Genomic DNA, 8,767 nt, shown 5'->3' with positions numbered 1-8,767 from the left:
CAGTCTTAAACTTTCTTTTCCAATCTTAAAATTCTCTTTTGCTGTTTTTGTTGCTAATCCTCACCCAAGGATACTTTTTCCATTGATCCTTAAACAGAGTGGAGGGGAGGGAGGGAGAGAGAGAGAAACATAAATGTGAGAGACACATCCATTGGTTGCTTCTCACAGGCACCCTGACTGGGGCTGGGGATTGAATCTGCAGCCCAGGTATGTGCCCCTGACTAAGAATTGAACCCAAGACCTTTGGTCCACATGCCAACACTCTAACCAGTAAACAAACCAGCCAGGGCCCAAACTTAAAATTCTTTATAATTTTTTGTGATTTTCTTTTACATTAAAAATCTTCATTCATGTCCTAGCTGGTTTGGCTCAGTGGATAGAGAGCCAGCCTGTGGACCGAAAGGTCCTGAATTCGATTCTGGTCAAGGGCACATGCCTGGTTGTGGGCTTGGTCCCCAGTAGGGGGCGTGCAGGAGACAGCCGATCAATGATTTTCTCTCATCATTGATGTTTCTATCTCTCTCAGCCTCTCCCTTCCTCTCTGAAATCAATAAAAATATATTTTAAAAAAACTTCATTCACTTGAATATGTTTAATGTGAATGATATAAAATGAGCTAATTTTTCTTCTTTTTCCAAGTGGATCATCAGTTGTCCCACTATTCTATGCTGTCCATTGGATATTACATGATAATGCTTATTTATTTATATTTATATACTTGATATTTATTCCTTTAATTATTTCATCAGCACCACATCATTTTAATTGCTGCAACTTTATCACATTTTTAATACCTGTGAGTATAACCTTATTCATTACTTATTGCTTTTAAAATGTTCTTTAAGATTATGCTAACACATAACTCCTTTAGTTATTTAAAAATGTCAAGAAAAAGCAAGAAGAATTTTCATATTACTGCCTTAAACTCATAGAAAAAGAGATCCAGTTTGTGCTTACCAGTGGGAAGAGAGCAAATTGGGTGAAAATGGCCAAAACATACAAACTTCCAGTTACAGGATATATAAGTACTAGGGATGTAATCTACAATGTGACTATAGTTAACAATGCTGTATAGTATATATGGAAGTTGTTAAGAGAGTAGATTCTAAGAGTACTCATCACAAGGAAAAATATATTTTTTCCTTCTTTTTGTGTATATATATGAGATGATGGGTATTAACTAAACTTGTGGTTATCATTTGACAATATACGTAAGTCAAATCATTATGCTGGCCCGGCTGGTGTAGCTCAGTGGTTGAGCATCAACCTATGAACCAGGAGGTAATGGTTCAATTCCTGGTCAGGGCACATGCCTGGGTTGTGGACTCAATCCTTAGTGTTAGGCTTGTAGGAGGCAGCCAATCAATGATTCTCTCTGAAATCAATAAAAATTTTAAAAATATACATATTATAAAAATCATTATGCTGTACACCTTAAATTGATACTGTATGTCAATTATAACTTAACAAAACTGGAAAACCCCTCATGTTTTGTTAAATAATCACGTGCTTTTATGAAAACTGGTGTTTCTTTCCCCTTTTATAATAAGGGTATTTATAATCTTGGGTTGCAACAACCAGGAGGTCAAATGGTAGGAGAAAGCACAGAAACTTTGAAAATAGTCAGTCTTGGGTTTGAAACTTGACTTTGTCATTTGTTAGCTGTGTGTCTTGGGCAAGTTAATTCACCTTTAAGATCTCAGTTTAACCATCAGTAAAAATAGGAATAATGCTAACATATCTACCTCTGAGAGCAATAAGAGTATTAAATGGGGCATTGTTTGCTAACATAGAGCATGCCACTGCTATCAAAGAAGGAGCTCAGTAAATGTTAATTTCCTTATATTGGTGTAGAATCAATTGTTTATAAAACATTTTTATTTATTTACTTTTTAAAATATATTTTATTGATTTTTTTACAGAGAGGAAGAGAGAGGGATAGAGAGTTAGAAACATCGATGAAAGAGAAACATCGATCAGCTCCTCCTGCACACCCCCTACTGGGGATGTGCCCGCAACCAAGGTACATGCCCTTGAACCTGGGACCCTTCTGTACACTGAGCCAAACCGGTTAGGGTTACAAAACATTTTTATATACATCATCTCTTTGACTCACAGAAATCTTGACTCACTGAAAATCATATGGTTTCTGTGATACTGAATTACATGATGATTTGATAAAATAGGATGACGATAGAATGACTATTAAATGGTGATCTTAGAAAATGAGGGTTGCTGTTTCTTTTTTTTTTAACTTAAGCACATCACTGAAACTTTTGCTACATTTTTAGGTATGAAATAATTTTAAATAGTGACTTAGGATGGCAGTATTTTTCTTTACCTTTTCAACAGTTTGACATATAAATAAGAATATGGGAACTATTAATGCACATATTTTTAGAAGCCTATCTACTTATCAAAGCCTATAAGTATGTGATATGTTTGTAATCTAACAACCAGTTTCTACTGTATTAATAGCAATTTGGTTACTATTACATTAAACATAATTTTAAATTTGAAAATTAGTAAGAAACCTGCTTTTGTCTCAGGTGGGTCACAGATTAGAGCTCATATCAAATTAGCAATTTGTGTTTATAACAACTCTAAAGAAAATAAATATATAAACCAGTACAATATGGTCATTAAGACTATCTGGGGTCATTGGGACTTGAATTTGAATCTCTGCATTACAATGTAGAACTGTGTGACTTTGGGTAAGATGCCTAACCACTTTGAGCCTCAATTTCTCACTTGTGAAATGGAATATTAATAGTGTCTAGACAGAGGATAGTTTGAGGGTAAAGGTAATAGCATTTAGCAAGTAAGGGTTTAGTAAATAGTTATTAATGCTGCTGTTATTGCTGTTATTAACTGGGGAGTAGCAAAATCATGCAGCCCCACTGGAAGAATTTAAGAGAATTTAAATAAATAATAACTGGAAGTTTTCAAATAGCAAACTCATGGCAAATATAATTGTATTCCAAGAAGAAGATAGCTTTTTTCAAAGTCATATCTATATATTTGCAGTTATTATTATTACTACAAAGTGCGAATAATAAGGATAATAAAATTCAGAGGCTACAAAATTATTACAAATAGACGTATATTCACAAATTACAAGGCTGAGTCTGAACTCAGAGGACAGAGGTTTGGAATGCTATGTAGAGCAATATCCTTTTTATGATTTACATGTTAAAACCTTGTTTTATTGTGCACACAGACTTTTCTTCCAACATTTTCAGAAGCCATCACAAAAGCTCATTTAGGATATTGAGTTTCTTGGATCCTCTCCAATCTTTTCTTCCTGCATTTAAGCCTTATATGAGCAGAGGATTTAGAATGAATTAGAGAGAAGGCTTTCTTCCCCTTGGCTTTTAAGAGGACATGTTCTAGAAATCTCTGGAGAATTTGACAGATGCTGCAGAGTGAAGTCTGGGATACATACTTTTGGTTCCCCAAATATTTCAGAGAACACAGCCTTCAAGAGCCATATTTGTAAGGTAGTTGAAATCACTCAAACTGGCAGCAGAGGTTAGATCCTAGTTTTTGCTTCTTGAGTATTTGCTTTGTCTTAAAAACAACTGGCCAAATCTCTTGACCCTGTGAAATGCAAAGCCTGTGTTTGAATGGGAGAGAGATGTTTTTGCTCATGTGATCTGGGAAGACTTCCGTTGCTGGTTGTTTTTATAGTGTGTGAAATACTAAATTCTGAAGGTCAGAGATATAAGTCATGACACATTATGGGTAAGCTCATCAGCTCCTTACTTCACAGTGAGTTCAGAGGGGCGTGATGCAGGCAGTGCAGTAAGTGATGGTCATGATGTTCTGAGGCAGAACATTTGGGTTTCACTACAGGTGGAATCAGTATGAAGTGAGTCATTAGTCATCACATTTCCTGGAAGAATCAGAAGAGAAAAAGTTTAGAGTGAAATTGAAAATAGTGTTGTAATTTACTTTTGTCACTCATATGAGAGGATGATGTTTTCCATCAAGCTTGAAAAAGCTTAGTATAACCTGATTCATATGCCATGCACTAATTAGAAATTAATAGAATCTAAGACTTTCCCAGTCCAATGTAGTATTATTTAAACTAGGAATGCATGAATATTCCATGTGCATATTCATATCAGATGTTCTTTCCTATGTATTGGGGTAGGAGGTGAGGGTGATGATGGTACAGGCATTGGGGAGAGCTGCTACATAGCCCAAAGAAAGGGGGAAAAAGTGGACACATGGAAACTATGTGTAGGATGGGTAGCTAGGCCAGAAGGAAAGAAGTAGAAATCTCTGTACCCTAGGGACGGGCTCTTGTCTATGCCAGGTATTTGCTAATGTTGTCAAGCCACCTGCAAGTTCCAACACTCAGTGAATATGCTAGACATTCTCCTGTTTGAATACAAAATCTACTTTTCCAAGGGCTAAAGAGTTCTTTAAACCAAATGATTGAAAGTCTTGACACTTCAAGGAAGCTATTTCCAAAGGCCCTTTCCCCGGGCGAGAGCCACGGAGGGCACGGACCTGCCACAGAATGAGCCGCCGCCAAACCAAGTTTAGCGGCATCTTATTATTCGCGTTCCTGCCAGATCCTCTCCGGCCCGAAATAGAAGCCGGTGGTTCTCCGTGACCTACATCTGTGCGGGAACGGGCTCCCCTGAGGCTGGGTGCGGGTGGTTGCCGGAGTTGGCCGCTGTACAAAAAAAAAAATAATGCTAGATTTTTGGCTAGTACTCACCATTTCAGACCTAATGTTATGTTTTCATACCTTCAGGACAAACAGGATAAAAAGGAATTGATACATCAGGGGCTTGGAATTCAGGGTCTTTATCATTTCCAGCAAGTATATCCAAGCAGTTTTTGGGTCACTCCTTAGCAGGAGACTGCCGCCTTCCCTCAGGTCCCTTGGCATGACAGAGGACATGGATGAAATCTTCCAATTTGAAGATGTCCGTGGTCCCACCAACTTTTCCAGCTGAACATGATTCCAGTTACATGCCATTCTCTGCTTCCATGGCCTGGGAATTCCATTCGCCTGTGGAACATTAGGATAAGGGGTGGGGCTATTAAATAAGGGGTGGGGCTATTGGATAAGGGGTGGGGCTAACGTTCCATCTTTGCGTTGTCTATAAATAGGAAGTTTTAACTCTTTGGTCCCTTCTTCATCTTCTCCCTCTTTCCCCCCATGTCATTTTCAAGCACATATAGGACATCTGAAGGTGTCTCTCTGGCTCTTAACCTTAGTCATTTCAGGAGGATGTAAAAATCCCCTTGGGAGAGAAGCCCGGTAAGAACAGGATAAAATTGGAAGGCTCTTCCCCTTTTTCCTGCCCCTCCCAATTACCCTCTCCCACTCTCTCCCCTTCTCCCTTCTCCAGCCACACAGGGCACCTTGGTGGGAGTCCTCAGGTTCCCGGCCCAGGCCTCATCCCTCACAGTAAGCCAGGTTGGTGCCTGCAGTTGTACTGAACAAGTCGGTACCGCCCTGTCCCACAATAGGGTTGCTCCCGGGCCTCTGCAGCCTGACAGAACTCTCCCAAGCTTAGAAGCAAATTCCCATCTTCGAGAGTTCTTGGAGGTAGTTTTAGTCATTGAGACCTCGATTGCCCCTCGGTTCCCCCCACTGAAAAGAAAGCAAAAAAGGCCTGAAGATTTGGTCAGGCAAGGGGCCAGCCCCAGTCTCCTGCAGTTTCTCTACCGGTCCTCAGCCTTTAGTTCACTCCCTCAGCCTTCCAACTTCCCCTGGCCCAGGGCCAGAACTTTCCAGAACAGGAAAGCTTCCCTTCCCACTGGCACCAAACTCACCTAATCAGAGACTAAATGGCAGGGAAGATCTGCAGCACGAGCCTGTCCCACAAGCAAGCTGTGTATCAGGGGGCTGGACAGTCTTTAGATGGTACTGAGAAATGAGTGGGTCTCCAAAGCTAGACTTTTCTGGAGTTCAGTGACTAAAAATCTCAAATTAAATTCTCTACTTAGTCTCTCACTTCATCAGGCCCCGAGCCCCTCTGAGAGTGGTTCCCTGAGGAGAGGGGAAGTGGCACAGCCTTCGCAAGCCAGAGGTGCAGCTCAGCCTTGCAGGCCTGTGGAGCCAGCAGTTCCACCGTCTGTCTTTCCCGCCGAGTTAATGGTGTTTGTGGTTTCCCCCCTTTAAGATAAACCGTGAAGTCAACAAACTCCCCACATGGTGGCTCCCTTTACTAAAGTTGAATAGTGAATTTGTACAAGGAGACTTGGAAATTTTCAAGTATTTCTACAGATTGAATTCATTTCAGAATTCGCGTGGGAGGAAAGAATAAGGATTTTAATGGAGCTCATCTTTGACGTGAAGCAAGGCGGAAGACACGAAAGCCAGAGTCCGTAATAGCCTTGGGCGCTTTTGTAAGAAACATAACTGCTTGATTATGGGTGGTGCTCAGCTCCCACTCTGTGTGAGCTTACTCAACAGGCAGAGTTGAACACTGAAGACACGCATGCAAACACTCCAGCATAAATCAGTGAGCATACGCAGTGGAGACAAAGAGATACATCTCCATGTAGATGTGGTCTGAAGCTTAATTGCAGGCAAGCAATCTGGGGCATCCCCAGGAATAAACGAACAGGAAGTGGCAGTTTCTAGTCAATAATGGAGAGGAATAAGCAAAACTTTGTCTTCTTGGATGAAGAATTAAACCTCAAATAAGAGAGCAAGAAAGGCATTGACATGAAGCATTATAATTTTGTCTTAGAAAAAGTATGCAGAACTAATATAGCTTATTTAAATGTTAGATCCAAATCGCGGTAACAGGAAACACTCTCACTAAATTGCCATTTCCTCGATTTTTAAAGATCCAAATAATTAACATGTACACACTAATGGTTATTGATGACTCTGTTTCCTTTTCGAAAGAAATAGACCCGAGTTCTTTCACTGGAATAGAAATTTACAAATCTTCTTAAATTACCCAGAGACTTGGAAGTCTCCTGGTGTTGTGGTCTTCCCTTATTGCTCTCCTCTTCCCACCTCATTTTCAGTTAATTTTTTTTTTTACAGCCCCCAACAGAGGGATTCCTCTTAGAAACCCTCAGTAGGTGAACTTGTACTGGGAATCTTTGTACTTTCCCAGTTTACAACTCATGTTGTAAATAAAGGGGAAAAACATTCCTCACTCCAAAATTCTTAAAATTTGAATTTTTGTGGAAAGCACAATCTCGCACTTTCAATTCTTCAACTCAGTAAGAGCTTCAGGAAGTGTGAAAGTGTCCAAACAGATCATATCTAGAGCTCTAAATCCAGTCCTAACAGGAGACATAGAATGCTCTTTACTGAAATCTAGAATGGTTGGAACATTCTCTGCTTTCAGGGCATTTATAGACACAGCCGGGGGGTATCTGAAGAGTGGGGTACTTGGGCAATGAATTACCACATTAATAGCATCACTGCCAAATTCTCAGGTTTAGAGGCGGTGGTGAAAGATGGAATCAGGGGCAGTTTTCAATGTTTATAGCATTTGTGACCAAACAGGTTCAGTGCTCAGAGCCAGGCTCTGGATGTAGCTTGACTCTAATTAATCCACTCATAGCCAGACTGTCAAACGACGGCCAGACTCATTAGCAATTTACTGAAAATCCTGCAAGACTTCCCTTTAAAAACAAAACGACTTCCACATTTAATTGTCTATCTGAAAGAACATACGCAAGAAATTAGGAGATTAAATTAAATGTATTAATAGGAGAGCTTGGTGGTGCTTAATTCCAGAGACCAGAGCTCTGATTGCTGGGGCTTGATGAAAAGTAGAGAGAAACAGTAGGAGCATCGTTAAAAACATGACCTTTGCCATGCCCTAAATTCTATGAATTCTTCACCTGTCTTGGAGGAAAAGGGTAAAACTGAAAACCATCAAAATAATTGGACTTCCTAAAAATTGGATTGTGTGAGTGAAAGGTGTTTATGGGAAGTGGATGACTCCAGATCTCATCATCCAAGAGGACAGCACAGAATAGTTAATATGTTCCTTGAGGGACTAGGATGCTGACGTCTTTTTCTGATACCCGATCATTGCGTGACTGAGAGAGAGAGAGAAAAAAAGGAAGTCATTTCATGAGCGCAACAGTGCAACAAAATATTCAGTACTTAAAGGCCACAGGCAGACAGATGTTGACAAAGAAGTCTCTTCTCAAGCCATGTTCAGATAGATTTCTGCCCTCTGCCTATATAAATAGGAGCAGAGTGCCGGTCACCTCTGTAACCACCGGCGGTAGCAGAAGAAGCCGCAGCCAGAGGGGCCTCGGAGCGGAGGAGGCACTGCCTACTCGAGAAGCTGCCTGACCCGGCGGCTCCCCCAGACGCCGGCTTCGCCTTGGCCCTTTTCTTTCTTTTCCTTCCTCTCCTCCTTGGATTTCCCCCTCTTTTCCTTAATCACTTCCTTCTCTCTCCCGGTGGACTTAGGTCACTTTGTCCTCCACCCCCACTTTAGCTCGTCGCCTCCTCTTTCTTCCTTCGACATCTCTCTCCTCGCCCCATTCTCTCGGTGTCACGCTCCCTCCTAGTTCCGTGCGTCTACAAACTTTTGAACAGAATCCTGGCCGCAGCAAACAAGTCCTCCAGCTCCTCCTGCTGCTCCTGTTCGTTCCTGCGGCCTCCCCCCAGACACTAACACCAGACGGCGATGCCTCTTGCGTTGTGACTCCAGCGCAGAAACTTGGAGGAACCCTTTGCTAACCGTCCTACTTGGCAGCAAACCCCTTCCAGCGGCGGTAAGAACTGAATGGTAAGGGGGAGGGGAGGGAGTCT

At 41.2% G+C, this 8,767-nt stretch overlaps 1 protein-coding gene across 2 annotated transcripts in view; it reads left to right on the top strand.

Annotated features, from left to right (window-relative positions):
• Positions 1 to 8,032: 8,032 nt before the first annotated feature.
• The window catches only part of ADCYAP1 (adenylate cyclase activating polypeptide 1 (pituitary)), an 8,053-nt gene continuing 7,318 nt past the window's right edge, over positions 8,033 to 8,767 (top strand). The window contains exon 1 of one of the 2 annotated variants that reach the window (XM_006761868.2): positions 8,033 to 8,730. The gene's annotated coding sequence lies outside the window, so the exon portion shown is untranslated. The remainder of the gene's footprint in view (positions 8,731 to 8,767) is intronic. The other variant, XM_006761866.2, reaches the window with a different exon arrangement.

The sequence above is a fragment of the Myotis davidii genome, unplaced genomic scaffold (genome assembly GCF_000327345.1).
Source record: "Myotis davidii unplaced genomic scaffold, ASM32734v1 scaffold96, whole genome shotgun sequence".
Classification (NCBI taxonomy): Eukaryota; Metazoa; Chordata; class Mammalia; order Chiroptera; family Vespertilionidae; genus Myotis; species Myotis davidii.
Note: the sequence above shows the minus strand (reverse complement) of the source record. Positions and strands in the feature narration are given on the sequence as shown.